The sequence below is a fragment of the Aethalodelphis obliquidens genome, unplaced genomic scaffold, assembly GCF_003676395.1.
Source record: "Aethalodelphis obliquidens isolate GAN/ISIS:26980383/991018 unplaced genomic scaffold, ASM367639v1 scaffold5, whole genome shotgun sequence".
In the NCBI taxonomy this organism is placed as follows: domain Eukaryota; kingdom Metazoa; phylum Chordata; class Mammalia; order Artiodactyla; family Delphinidae; genus Aethalodelphis; species Aethalodelphis obliquidens.
Window position 1 is genome coordinate 73735578 of NW_020837949.1, and position 16374 is coordinate 73751951.

At 38.9% G+C, this 16374-nt stretch overlaps 1 protein-coding gene across 7 annotated transcripts in view; it reads right to left on the bottom strand.

Moving 5' to 3' along the window:
• The window catches only part of CDCA7L (cell division cycle associated 7 like), a 51688-nt gene that overhangs the window by 14695 nt on the left and 20619 nt on the right, over positions 1-16374 (bottom strand). The gene's annotated exons all lie outside the window — the stretch shown is intronic.

Consider the following 16374-nt stretch of genomic DNA (forward strand, 5'->3'; position numbering starts at 1 on the left):
TTTTTTTTTTTTTTTTGTGGTACGCGGGCCTCTCACCACTGTGGCCTGTCCCGTTGCGGAGCACAGGCTCCGGATGCGCAGGTTCAGCGGCCATGGCTCACGGGCCCAGCCGCTCCGCAGCATGTGGGACCTTCCCGGACCAGGGCACGAACCGGTGTCCCCTGCATCAGCAGGCGGACTCTCAACCACTGCGCCACCAGGGAAGCCCTACAGTGGATCTGTCTTTAAATATCATCCACGTTAAAAAAAAAAAAAAAAAAAAGTCCTTAAGACATCACTAAACTCTTTTCTTAATTTCCACCTGTAGTTATTTTTCTGTTCTTTGTCACATGAAAGTTCATACAATGAAATAAAGCTTTCCTTCTTTTCTGTATTCTGAATCAATCTTAGTTTAGAATTAATTCTATCAAACACTATTCCAGGCAATTATTGCCAGCGAGAATGTTGTCAGCACACTTAATCTAACAAATATGTATCTGCTGAGAGTTCATTTTTGTACGCTGACTACCTGTTTGTTCTTAACTATTTCGAAAAAGTTCAAACACATAGAAAGGTGAAAGAATAGTGCAAACATTTATAGATGCTTCACGTAGAGCCCCCCATTTGCTTTTTTCTCTTTCAACAAATGTTAGGTTGAATCTCAGGCATTTGCTGATATTTGAATGTTTCTAACCTAGGAAAATAGTGATTTAAAATGCAGCAAGCGGGCTTCCCTGGTGGCGCAGTGGTTGAGAGTGCGCCTGCCGATGCAGGGGACGCGGGTTCGTGCCCCGGTCCGGGAAGATCTCACATGCCGCGGAGCAGCTGGGCCCGGGAGCCATGGCCGCTGAGCCTGCGCGTCCGGAGCCTGTGCTCCGCAACGGGAGAGGCCGCAACAGTGAGAGGCCCGCGTACCCGGGAAAAAAAAAAAAAAAAAAATGCAGCAACCTAATCCATGTATGTTTCCAGTAATTTGCAGACACCATACAATTCACCCTAAAATACTTCCATACACATCTCAGAAAAAGGACATTCTGCTGAAGAACCACATAACCATCATCATACCTGAAATAATATTCATTCAATAACATCATGTATTATGAATCCATATTCAAATGTCTGCATTGTACCCAAAATATCTTTCATAACTTTTTTTTTTTTTTGCGGTACACGGGCCTCTCACTGTTGCGGCCTCTCCCGTTGCGGAGCACAGGCTCTGGACGCGCAGGCTCAGCGGCCATGGCTCACGGGCCCAGCCGCTCCACGGCATGTGGGATCCTCCCAGACCGGGGCACGAACCCGCGTCCCCTGCATCGGCAGGCGGACTCTCAACCACTGCGCCACCAAGGAAGCCCCTTTCATAACTTTTTAAGGGCAAAAGGGATCCGCTCAAGAAAGAATCATGCATTGTATTTGATTGTTTTTTTATGACATTTTTTGTTGCTTTTCATAACTGACATTTTGTAGACAACCCAAGAAAACTGCCTTGTAGAATGTCACATATTCTGAGCTTATGTGATTGTTTCCTGACAGACTCAGATATTATTGGCAACAATTCTATACAGATGACATGTACTTCTCAATGCATTGCATAAAGAGGCACAAAATGTCAAGCTATTCCCTATTAATTAGCAGTATTTTTAATTTAATTATAAAACTTTCAAATACATTCCTAAGTAGATGGAAGAGTATCATGAACACACATGTGGACACCCTAGCAATTACCTGTCCATGGCTAGTCTTGTTTCATCTGTATCCCAACCCAACTGCTCTCCTTCTAAATTATTTTAAAGCAATTGTAGACACAGTATCATTTCACCCTGTGTTACGAGCAAATATACAGTCTGTGTCCACAGTTACTATTATTTTTTTCAGCCCCCAGTGTATTTGTATCAAGATCCAAATAAGGCCCATACATTGGTCAATACGTCTCAAGTCCTTTCTCGCGTCACCTTCATATTTAACTTTCTTCTCACAACTGTTTTTTTTTTTTTTGTGCGGTACGCGGGCGTCTCACTGTTGTGGCCTCTCCCATTGCGGAGCACAGGCTCCGGACGCGCAGGCTCAGCGGCCATGGCTCATGGGCCCAGCCGCTTCGCGGCATGTGGGATCTTCCCGGACCGGGGCACGAACCCGTGTCCCCTGCATCGGCAGGCGGACTCTCAACCACTGCGCCACCAGGGAAGCCCTCACAACTGGTTTTTGAAGAGACTGGGTTATCTGACTGTAGAGTTTGCCAGAGTCTGGAGGTTTGGTTTTTGATTTTGGCAGCCCCAAGATGGTATTTAGCTGACTCCTCTGTCCCTCTGGATTTCCTGTAATTTGGTACTTAAATCTAGAGTCTCAGTCAGACTCAAGTGTGCTTTTCTTCGGCCAGACTCCTTCGTGGGCAGTGCTGCGTTCCTGCTACACATCGCATGTAACATCTGGTTGTGTCTTTAGTGGTGATGCTGTTTGATCACCAAGTTAAAGTGAGATCTGCCAGATTTCTTCTTAGCAAAAGTATCTTTACCCCTTTGTGCTTGTTAAGTAATAACTAGGATGATATTTGAGATTCTATGACTATCCTTCTCCCTGATAGCATTTTACTCAACAGTTTCGGTATCCATTGATACCCCTCGCCTGAATCAATCACCACGTTAGGGGTTACAAAACGGTGATTTTCAAAAACTATTCCTCCTTCGTATGTTAGGTGGCATTCTCCTGTAATGTAATATTCTCTCTCTCCGGATCTATCCCTCTCTCTCCCTCTTTACTTCTCTCCCCACTCTCCCTCCCAGGTAGTTTCATGGATTGTTTTAAGTTAATGTGTTTTAACCCATTACTCTGTCATCATTCTTTCTGATACTCAGATTGTCCCAAATTTGGCTACTGACAGCTCCTTCAAGCCAGCTTCTGTGTCCTTTTGACACAATCCTAATAGCCTCTGAGCACCTCCTTGTTTTCCGACACAACAGGCGTGCCAAGCTAGCCTTGTACTGGCCCCAGACCCCGAATGAGCCATTTCTCCAAGGAGCCCTGGCATTTGGAAATCAAGCTCTGAGATCTAGGTGTGCTCCTCGCTAGTAAAGTATCATTGCTTTGCCTGGACAGAACAAAGGTGTTTTAAGTATCTTACATCTGAGTTCATTTTGACATCTTGAATTCAAACCCAACGAGACAGGATTCTTCATCTCCCTCAACACGATGTTAGTATCTCCCTTCCCCGCAACGAAAACCCCAATTCCCAGTACTTCTCATACACCTACCCATTTGCTCTATCCACAGTACACACAAAACCATTTCAGACAACACACCAATACCACTACCAACACCACTGCCAACAACAATCACGTCCAAGATTCCTTTGGGGTTCTTGCTATCCTCCGAACACAGCCCTGCTAGGTACTAGATCTCTTCCCTGAGATAACCAGACCATGGTTGTACTTGGAGATACAAAGATACTTTTTGTGTACTTCACATTTCATCATGGAGTATAAAAAAGAGATGTCCTCAAGGGTCGAGATTTTAATAAAATAATTTTTACTGCTACAGTAAGACATACTGTGTGCAACACATTTTCTTTTAAAATTGGTGCATGGAGGTGAAGAATGAAATGACCACTAGTACAGTTTGATGCCACCGCCTTGATTCATGCTCAGGACAAGCAGTTTTCTCTGCCTTTGCTTTTGCACATCAGTGCAAATATCAACATAGCAAAAAAACGCAAATAATGTCTTAACATTTTTTCCGGCCCCTCCTCCAATAATGTCTTAATATTATTATGACAATAACTTTGTCCTCATGGAACCCTGAAAGGGTTTCAGGGTTCCCCAGACCCCACTTTAAATAACGGCTACACTATTACACACAGGGTTGTGTATTCAGAAGTTACTTAAATTCTTTGGATTCTTTTTTTCTGTGCATTGAATTAATTTTACAGTCAGGTTCATTTGAGAGATCACTAATCCCTAATCTACTCATTTTTAGCACGATTTTAATGCTTCTTGTTTAAAAATGATTAGAAAGCTAGTGGTTCAACCAAAGGAAGTTTAACATTTGGTTTCTAGAGTACACAAATCCAGACACTGAATACAAGATTAATGATGTCAGAGAGTTAATTACAAACCATCTAATGAAATCACTTCAAGAGACAAACAGGCAGACACTTACAGAATTAGAGCTCCACTAACAATAGAAAAAATGCTGTAACATTTATGCTAAGAAGAAGCTCCTAAACAAAGCCTAAATCTGAGATGGTTCTTGGGAGAAAAATTTACCTCTTAAAGAAGGAAGAGTTTTAATTTAACACTATTTGGCATGCTTGTCTTTTCAAAGACAACTTTCACTGTTGTTTAGCCAACAGAAACAACACACCAAGAAAATACTCTTACTGGAGAAACATAGGTGACATTTATGAAAGTGTAAGTACATTAGACTTTATATAATGATCATCGAGTTCAGTCCCTGAAGTGGCGCTTTTTGACTTACCACCATTCTATTATTCCAAAAGCCCCACTGGCCCAGAAGCTTGTTTTAACATAAAGAATTAAAGAGGAAGAAGCACCCAATGTAATGATCTACTGGAAGCACATATAAGGAATGGAGAGGCTGTTGATATAAATCAATTGCTTCCCTGGTCGACTGCATTAGCCCTGGGGCCACTGCAGTGAGCCTGTGTCTGCCTAATTCCTCCTCCTTACTTCTGTATCTGCTCCAGAGGTGCCAGTAGGGAGAGGCTGTAATTACCCATTAGGGACAAAAGGAAGCAATGAACTTTCCAAAAGGCAAAAACCACTACACATTCTTGGGGCATGCAGGGCTCTGTTTCTTGCTGCCCAACTTCAAAAGGCATTAAGAGAAGCATTTCAGACAGTCATAAGTCCTGGGATTTAGCAGAAGTCTCTGTAAAATATTCAAGTGTCTTCAGTGCAACAAACTGTTTAACAGATGCAACAAAGAAGGCAAGATTTGCATGCGAGGGACGGAGTGGACCTGATAAAAGAGGATTCATAGGGACAGCCTTCTAACGTGAGACCAGTTAAACAATGTATCAACACTTTAGGCCCAAGAATTTGTCACTTCCCTGTTTCATTCGGCAGTGATCCACTCTGTAGCTCTGTAGTCTAGACAGACTACAACAGACATTTTTCTGCAAAGCTTATGTTCCATTTGACTACAACGCCAACTGTAAGGCCTACCAAAGAAAACCAAAAAAAAAAGCAAATAACTGAAAATAAAATATATTTCCAACCAGTGGATTATACTTGCAGTAGTCAAGCTTGCACAATATTAGGATAAATGCAATCTAGCTAACCAGAAAGAAGTCAAGAAAATTCTCTTCTGAAAGTGAAAAGATTTATTATTCATAACTATTTTTTTTTTTTTACAATACACAGATTTCTTCCATTCCTTTCACACACACTCTATGTATCTATTCCCTCTGTCCTTGCTGGGATAACAACGTGAGTATCATCAAAGGTCAAGTGGGGCCCAAGATACAGTTCCTCCACCAGGACACAGACACTAGAAAAGAGTCCTTGGCACCTAACACGGGGCTGGCCTGAAGCAGGTCATCAATAAATCTTTGTATGAAAATGACTACATCTGACCTTGTAGTCATTTTCTCAGGGAAGGTGTAGTTTCCTAGGAAAGGTGCACGGGGTCAAAAGGTACACTCTGTGACCTTCCTATCCAAAAGGAATTAAAGATCTTCACCCAGAATTTCTGGGCATCTACATACAAAGTAGTCATATCCACAGCACCTCTTTCAGAAAGGATTGCAGATTTCACTTACAAGCCTTGCAAACTACCTTGGGGCTCATCTCGGGAACAAAGAACGCACATTCGACAGGCTTTGGGGCCAAGCAGGTGGGCAGTGAAGGCGGCAGCTCAGGGTAAGGCTACATTGGACAGTGCCGACATGAGTCCAGGAATGGCAGTCACTCCCGCACCCCAGCAGACCAAAGCTACAAAGGCACGGTGTGCCCAACCTTGGACCTCCCCAGAGAAGTGAGGAATCTGAGTCTTGGTGAGGAATCTCCCAGTTATAAAATGTCAGCTTCTAATGTAAGGACCAAACATCTACAGGCTGGATCTCAAACTCGTTCAGGGAAGGCGCACAGAAGAACTCACGGTGCTGAGTGGAACACCAAAGAAATTTTAAAAGCTGTAATTTCAAATGTTACTGACGGTATATCTAACTAGTGTCTGCTAGTGATAGTACTGGACACTGAAGTATTAATAAAATTAAAAGAAAAACTTTACATTTAAAATAACCCTTCCCTTGTTCATGGTAGCACTATTCCCCAAAGCCACAAAGTAGAGGCAACCCAAGTGTCCATCGACAGATGAATGGCTAAACAAGATGTCATAAACACATACAATGGAATATTATTTACTCTTAAAAAGAAAGGGAATCCTACAAATACTGAATCATTACACTGGATGCCTTGAAACTAATACAGTGCTATAGGTCAATTACACCTCGATAAAAAAATTGTTTTAAAACAAAACAAAACCCGCAACAGAGGCCTGAGATTCTGCAGTTCTAACAAGCTCCCCATGCTCTGGCCTGCAGAACATGCTTTGTGCAGGGCCCAGCCCATTTTGTTCCTCTCTTATGAGATGTGACTCCTCCTATTTCGTAATAGCAACTCATGTGTAGATCTTAACCTCCTTCCTACAGGCAGTTAATTCTCATGGCAGACTCTGGATCTCTTTGGCATCTGTCTTTCTCACCCTGCCCCACTCCAGCACCAAGAATAGAGTCGTACATACTCAGAGGTCCTTAACAAATATGACTAACTGATAAGCAGCATCAACTAGTTCGGGGGGGGGAAAAAAAAAAAAAGGAAGAAAATTTTAAAATTGGGTAAAATTTTTTTAATCAAAAGTTTTCTATATCTCAAGGATATCTAAATTCATTCTTCCTGGATTAAAAAAATACCACCACCCAGCCAGAAGGAACATATTTATCATCTATTAGTTTATGAAAGAAAAGAAATTTGAGATTCTCTTTAAGGCCAATTTATTCAAAAGCTGATTTTGATAAAGCTTCAGGAAATGTTTCTTATTCCAGGAACACTAGTGTGTATTTCACCTGGAAACATGTTTCATTTAAAGCCCTAAGGAGCAGTACAAAAGAAATTCCTGTGCACTACTGCATTTTCCTCATTAAGTGTTCTGAAAGCAATTTGGATAGCAAGGATGGCAGAATTTGTAGGGTGTACTATCCTGCATCTGTGTAAGGAGACCCACTTTACACAAAGGAAAGCATTCCTTCAACCCACTACGAAGGGGGTTGTTTCATATCATTTTCTCCATAAACAACATCATTTCCCTAAATCTCTTATGATTAAATTGGTTGGGTCATAAGAAATGCACATACCTTGCACCATTTACAAAAACTAACTCAAAATGGATCAGATCTAAATATGACACCTAAAACAATAACACTTCTAGAAGAAAACTGGAGAAAATCTTTGTAACCTTGGGTTATGCAAAGAATTCTTAGATAAAACACCAAGCACAATACAGATTTTTTAAATGTATAAATTAGACAATTAAAATCAAGAACTTCTACTCTTCAAAAAAGACTCTTAAGGGAATGAAAAACAAACAGACAAGAAGAAAATACCTGCACATCATTTATCTGATAAAAGACCTATAACCAGAATATATAAAAAACTCTCAAAAGCTCAACAATAAAAACAAATAACCCAGTTAAAAAACAGGCAAAAGAGGTGAGCAGACGCTTCACCAAAGATAAATGGATGGCAGGTGAGCACATGAAAAAATTTTCGACCTCCACAGTCATTAGAGGGAAACGCAAATTACAACTACGAGATATAACTATCTACCTAGCAGAATGGCTTTTAAAAAACCTGACAATACCAAGTGCTGACACAGATGTGGAACAACTGGCCCTTTCATAAACTGTTAGTAGAAATGCAAAATGGTATAACCACTGTGGAAAACAATTTGGCAGTTTCTTACAAACATACACTTAGCACATGATCCAGCAACCCTGCTCCTAGGTGTTACCCAAGTGAAATGAAAATTATGTTCCCACAAAACTTGCAGTTAGCAGTTTTATCTCCAAACCTACAAACAATCCAAGTGAACTAGGGAATGGATAAAACAAACTGTGGAACATCGATACCATGGAATTTAACTCAGCAATAAAAAAGAAAAAATTACTGACAGACACAGCAACATGAATAAAGCTCATCACTATGCCAAGTGAAAAAGACTATACATTGTCTGATTATACTTACAGGATGTTTTGGAAAAGACAGAACTATAGAGAAAATAAATCAGGAGTCAAGATGGAAGAGGAGCAGGAGGACGTGGAGTTCATCTCTCCTCACAAATGCATCAAGAATACAACTTTAAATGGAACAATTCTCACAGAACACCAGCTGAACACTAGCAGAGGACCTTGGACACCTAAAAAGAAAGATCCCCACGTAACCAGCTGCGGAAACTGCAAATTGACACCCCCGTGACCAGCTTTGTAAACTGAGCGCCTACAGAACATCTGAACAGACAGCGAGTGTTCCCGCAGCCAAGATGGGTCTAGCTTTAGCAGCTGTAGGCTGTGTGGGCACATACACACAGGGGTTGGGCCAGACCAGAGTCTGGGCTGCTCCCACAGTGGGTCCAGATCCATGATCACTGCAATCCCGGGACCTGACTTCAGTGGATCTATGCTGGTGGCCTGGTGAAAACAACGTCTGAGAGACACCAGGGCCAACTGCTAGCATACCCATGGTTAAGGTGTGGCCAAGAGCAGTGCCAACAACAGTGTAATCTGAGATCTCACACAACGGGTGAAAGGTGACACAACAGAGCACACCCACAGGTGAACAGCTCCAGAGGAGAAATACTCAGTAGCTCCCCTCCCAGTGGGAGTGCTCCAATCCCACCTACCTCACACTGCAGATCAGAAACACAACTAAAAAACAGATCTGGGGGCCTCTCTACTCCAACAACTAGGGAGCAGACCCCACCTCTGACAGGGCAGTGACAACCACAGAGCAAAGGGGAGGCCACTGCAGGCCTAGCCACCACAACATCAGTCACACCTCCTATCAAGGAGACAACGGCCAAAAAACAAACCCAAAACAATTAAGAAAAGGGCAATAGAAATATACATATTGATAATAACCTTAAATGTAAATGGACTAGATGCTCCAATCAAAAGGCATAGACTGGCTGAATGGATACAAACACAGACCCATATATATGCTGTCTACAAGAGACACACTTCAGACCTAGGGACACATACACACTTAAAGTGAGGGGATGTAAAAACCTATTCCATGCAAATGGAAATCAAAAGCAAGCTGGAGTAGCAATACTCATATTAGACAAAATAGACTTTAAAATACAGACTAAGAGACAAGGAAGGGCACTACATAGTGATCAAGGAATCAACACAAGAAAATATAACACTTGTAATTTATATACGCACCCAACATAAGAGCACCTCAGTATATAAAACAAACAGTAACAGCCATAAAAGGAGAAACTGAGAGTAACACAATAATAGTGGGGAACTTTAACACCCAATTTCATCAATGGACAGACCATCCAGACAGAAAAATCAATAAGGAAACACAGGCCTTCAATGACACATTAGACCAGACGGACTTCATTGATATTTATAGACATTCCATCCAAAAACAGCAGAATACACATTCTTTTCAAGTGCACATGGAACATTCTCCAGGACTGACCACATGGTGGGCTACAAATGGAGCCTTGGTAAATTTAAGAAAGTTTAAAGCATATCATCTTTTCTGACCACAATGCTATGAGATCAGAAATTAACTACAAGAAAAAAAACTGTAAAAAACACAAACACATGGTGGCTAAACAATATGTTACTAAACAATCAATGGATCACTGAAGAAATCAAAGAGGAAATTTTAAAAATACCTAGAGACAAATAACAATCAAAACACCATGATTCAAAACCTATGGGACACAGCAAAAGCAGTTCTAAGAGTGAAGTTTATAGCAATACAATCTTACCTCAAGAAACAAGAAAAATCTCAAACAATCTAAACTTACACCTAGAGTAACCAGAGAAAGAACAAACAAAACCCAAAGTTAGTAGAAGGAAAGAAATCATAAAGATCAGAGCAGAAATAAATGAAACAAAGATGAAGGAAACAACAGAAAAGATCAATGAAACTAAAAGCTGGTTCTCTGAAAAGATAAACAAAATCAATAAACCTTTAGCCAGACTCATCAAGAAAAAAAGGGAAAGGGTTAAAATCAATAAAATTAGAAATGAAAAAGGAGAAGTTACAATTGACACAACAGAAATACAAAGGATCATAAGAGACTACTACAAGCAACTGTATACCAATACAACTGACAACCTAGTAAAAACAGACAATTTTTTAGAAAAGTACAATCTCATAAGGCTGAACCAGAAGAAATAGAAAATATGAACAGACCAATCACAAGTAATGAAATTGAAACTGTGATTTAAAAACTCTCAACAAACAAAAGTCCAAGACCAGATGGCTTCACAGGCGAATTCTGTCTAACATTTACAGAACAGTTAACACCTATCCTTCTGAAACTATTCCAGAAAGCTGAAGGAGAAGGAACACTCCCAAGCTCATTCTATGAGGCCACCATCACCCCAATACCAAAACCAGACAAAGATACCACAAAAAGAAAATTACAGGCCAATATCACTGAAACATAGATACAAAATTCCTCAACAAAATACCAGCAAACTGAATCCAACAACACATTAAAAGTATCATACACCACAATCAAGTGGGATTTATCCCAGGGATGCAAGGATTTTTCAATATCTGCAAATCAATCAGTGTGATACACCACATTAACAAACTGAAGAAAAAAATACATATGATCATTTCAACAGATGCAGAAAAAGCTTTTGACAAAACTCAACACCGATTTACAATAAACTCTCCAGAAAGGGGCCATTGAGGGAGCATACCTCAACATAATAAAGGCCATATATGACAAATCTACAGCTAACATCATACTTAATGGTGAAAAGCTGAAGGCATTTCCTTTGAGATCAGGAACAAGACAAGGATGTCCACTCTCACCACTTTTATTCAACATAGTTTTGCAAGTCCTCCCATGGCAATGAGAGAAGAAAAAGAAATAAAAGGAATCCAAATTAGAAATGAAGTAAAACTGTCACTGTTTGCAGATGACATGATACTATACATAGAAAATCCTAAAGATGCTACCAGAAAACTACTAGAGCTCATCAATGAATTAGGTAAACGTGCAGGATACAAAATTAATACACAAAAATCTATTGCATTTCTACACACTAACAACAGAAGATCAGAAAGAGAAATTCAAGAAACAATCCCATTTACCATCTCACTGAAAAGAATAAAATACCTAGGAATAAACCTACTTAAGGAGGCAAAAGACTTGTACTCCGAAATCTGTAAGATACTGATGAGAGAAATCGACGATGACACAAACAGATGGAAAGATATACCATGTTCTTGGATTGGCAGAATCAATACTGTCAAAATGACTATACAACCGAAGGCAATCAACAGATTCAATGCAAGCCCTATCAAATTACCAATGGCATTTTTCACAGAACCAGAACAAAAAAATTTTAATTTCTATGGAGACAAAACAGACCCTGAACAGCCAAAGCAATCTTGAGAAAGAAAAACGGAACTGGAGGAATGAGGCTCCCTGACTTCAGGCTATACTACGAAGCTACACTCATCAAACCAACATGATACTGGCAGAGAAACAGAAATACAGATCAACGGAACAGGACAGAAAGCCCAGAAATAAACCCACGCACCTACGGTCAATTAATCTTCAAAAAAAGTAGGCAAGAATATACAATGGAGAAAAGACAGTCTCTTCAGTAAGTGGTGCTGGGAATACTGGACAGCTACATGTAAAAGAATAAAATTAGAATATTCTTTAACACCATACACAAAAATAAACTCAAAATGGATTAAAGACCTTAATGTAAAACTGGATACTAATAAAACTCTGAGAGGAAAACATAGGCAGTACACTCTTTGACATAAACTGCAGCAATATTTTTTTGGATCCATCTGTTAGAGTAATGGAAATAAAAACAAAAATAAACAAATGGGACCTAACGAAACTTAAAAGCTTTTGCACAGCAAAGGGAATGATAAAAAAAAAAAAAAAGAAAGAAAGAAAAGACAAACTATGGAATGGGAGAAAATATTTGCAAAGGATGCAATTGACAAGGGCTTAATCTCCAAAATATACAAACAGCTCTTACCACTCAACAACAAAAAACAAACAATCCAACTGAAAAACAGGCAGAAGACCTTAACAGACATTTCTCCAAAGAAGACATACAGATAGCCAGCAGGCACATAAAAAGAGGCTCAACATCACTAATTATTAGAGGAATGCAAATCAAAACTACCATGAGGTACCACCTCACACTTGTCAGAATGACCATTATCAAAAACTCTACAAATAACAAATGCTGGAGAGGGTGTGGAGAAAAGGGAACCCTCCTACACTGCTGGTGGGAATATAAGTTGGTGCAGCCACTATGGGAAACAGTATGGAGGTTCCTTAGAAAACTAAAAATAGAATTACCATATGATCCAGCAATCCCACACCTGGGCATATACCTGGACAAAACTATAATTCAAAAAGATACATGCATCCCTATGTTCATAGCAGCACTATTCACAATAGCCAAAACATGCAAACAACCTAAATGTCCATCAACAGATGAACAGATAAAGAAGATATGATACACACATACAATGGAATATTACTCAGCCATAAAAAAGAATGAAATAATGCCATTTGCAGCAACATGGATGGACCTAGAGATTATCATACTAAGTGAAGTAAATCAGAGAAAGGCAAATAATCATATGATATTGCTTACATGTGGAATCTAAAAAGAAATGATACAAGTGAACTTATTCACAAAACAGAAACAGACTTACATACTTAGAAAACGAACTTACAGTTACCAAGGGGAAGGTTGGGGGCATAGACTGGGAGTCTGGGATTGACATGTTCACTCTGCTATATTTAAAACTGGTAATCAACAAAGACCTACTGTATACCACAGGGAACTGTGCTCAATATTCTACAATGACCTAAATGGAAAAGAACTTGAAATACAATAGATACATATGTATGTATAATTGAATCACTCTGCTGTACACCTTAAACTAACACAACATTGTGAATCAACTATAATGCAATATAAAACAAAAATTTTTAAAAAGAAAAGAAACATTCACCTTCAGAATGGCAGGAACTTACATGGCATTTATACTCACCTTCATCCGCCCCCTTCACAAGGCAACTTCTGGTCTGGAAGATACTGAGCCTAGTTTCCAGTTCCCTTAAACTGGAGAGAGCAAAGCAGACACTGACTGCAACATTCTAACCAGTCAAGGGTTAGAAGGCTGTCTGATGGTCCCTGTCTCACCTAACTCGGTCTCAGGTGAGGAAAAGCTCCAGTCATTGCTCATGAAAGCTGCAGGGGACTACAGATCTGCAGATGCCTGGGATGAGAGTTTATGCATGGAGATATACAACAGTCCATCTAAAACTCCAAGGAGAAGCTTGGGTAAAGCTTCTTGGGAAATTAAGACATTCAAAAGAAGCTGTGTATATGGGAGAACTGAGAAAGCCACACATAGGCCCAATAGATACATTCTCAAAAAAGATGTGAGAAAACCTTACGCTTCTGGACTCGGAGCATGGCCAGCCAATCACCGAATGGTTTTCCTGGCATACAGCCAGTCTTCAAACACTGGAAAAGGTGGCAGTTTCTCAAATACCCAACTTTTGACAAAGAGCAAAGGCATACAAAGAAACAAAATTGAAAGGAACAAAATAATAGGTAGAAACAGATGTCCCTAAGGAAGTACAGACTGGGGACTCACTAGACAAAGGCAACTGCCTTAAATATGCTCAAAGAGCAAAGAAAAAACACAAAGAACTAGGGTAAATCAAGAAAATGATTTATAAGCAAAAGGATGATATCAATAAAGAGACATACATTATAAAAAGGAAAAGAAATAGAAATTTTGGAGAAAATGTAATAACTAAATTGAACATTTCCCTAGAGGAGTACAAAATCAGATTGATGATGAGGCAAAAGAATCAGAGATTTGACAAAGTAATGGCAAAAAAATTCCCCAAATTTGATGAAAAACATGAATTATAGAAATGCCCAGGAGGATAAACCCAAGAGATCTACACTGAGGCACATTTTAATCAAACTGCTGAAAGAAAAGAGAATGTTGAAAGCAGCAAGAGAAAAGCAACTCCTAGCAACAGGGATCCTCAATAAGATTACCAGCTAATTGCTCAGCAGAAACTTTGGAGGGCAGAAGGCAGTGGAATGACATATTCAAAGTGCTGGAAGTAAAAACTGTCCACCAAGAATTCAGTACCTAGAAAACTGTCCTTCAAAAATGAGGGGGAAATTAAGACATTACCAGATGAACAAAAACTGAGAGACTTCATTACTACTAGACCTGCCCACAAGAAATCCTACAGGCAGTCCTTCAGGTTGAAATGGAAGGACAGTAACTCAAAGCCATACAAAATACAAAGCTTTCAGGTAAAGGTAAATACATAAACAAATATAAAACCCAGTATCATTGTAAATTTGTTTTATAACTCCACTTTTTATTTTCTATAAAATTAAAAAAACACGAATCTATGTTCGGGGCTGCACAACGCATATAGATGTCATTTGTGACATCAACAACAAAGGGGGGGGGACAGAGCTGTATAGGAATAGAGCTTTTGTATGCCACTGAGGTTAAATTGGTATCATTCAAATTAGATTGTTTTAATTTTAGAATGTTATAGGTAACTCCCATGGTAACCACGAAGAAAATATCTATAGAATACACACAAGAGGAAATGAGAAAAGAATCAAAACATGTCACTACAAAGAAATCAACAAAACACAAACACAGGCAGTAATTCAAGAAATGAGGGTCAAGAAAGCTAGAAGACATACAGAAAACAAAAAACAAAAGGGTAGAAGTCAAGTCCTTCCCCATCAGTAATCACTTTAAATACAAATGGATTAAACTCTACAATCAAAAGATATAGATTGGCAGAATGGATTAAATAACACGATCCAACCATATGCTGTCTACAAGAGATTTACTTCAGATCTAAAAACACAAACAGGTTGAAAGTGAAAGAAGGGAAAAAGATACCCAATGCAAGTAATAACCCAAAGAGAGATCAATACTAATATCAAAATAGATATTAAGTAAAACTAATAACAGTAAAATTAATAATAAGAGACAAAGAACATTACATATTGATAAAAGGGTCAACTCGTCAAGAAGATACAACAATTATAAATATGTACGAACCAAACATCACAGCTTTAAAATACATGAAGAAAACATGGACATAATTGAAAGAAATAGTTCTACAATAATAGTTGGAGATCTCAATACCCTACTTTCAATAATGTATAGAAACCCAGAGAGAAGATCAATAAGGAAAAAGGAATTGAACCTTATAAACCAACTAGAACAGACACATACAGAACATTCCAACAGCAGAATATACATTTTCCTCAAGAGCACATGGAAAAGTCCCCAAGACAGACCATATGTGACACCACAAAACGAATATAAATTTAAAAGATTAAGATCATACAAACTATCTTTCCAATCATAATAAACCTAGAAATCAATAACAGAAGAAAAACTAGATAATTCACAAATAAGTGGAAATTAAACAACACTCTTTAGCAACCAGTTGGTCAAAGAAGAAAACACAAGGGAAATTAGAAAATACTTTCAAACAAACGAAAGCAAAAGCAAAATGTACCAAAACTTACGGGATGCAGAGAAAGCAATGCTAAGAAGGAAATTTATAGCTATAAACATTTATATTAAAAAAGAAACAAAGTTTGCTGCTTAATATAAAAAACCAACAAACTAATTTTATACCACAAGGAACTAGAAAAAGTACAGCTAATAAACCCAAAGGTAGCAGAAGGAAGGAAATAAAGATTACGGCAGAGATAAAGAATAAAAAACCAATAGAGAAATATCAGTAAAACCAAAAGTTGGTTCTATGACAGTAACAAAACTGACAAACTTTTAGGTAGATTGACTAAGAGAAAAACAGACAGAAGATCCAAATTATTGAAATAAAGCGGGTTCATTACTATCAATTGTGCAGAAATAAAAAGGATAATAAAAGAGTACTATGAACAATTATAGGTCAACAAATTGGGCTAGCTAGATAAAATGGGTAAATTCTTAAAAACACACAACCTTCCAAGACTGATTCCTGAGGAACAGAAAACCTAAAAAGACCTCTAACTAGTAAGGATTTGAATCAATAATGAAAAACCTCCCAACAAAGTGAAGC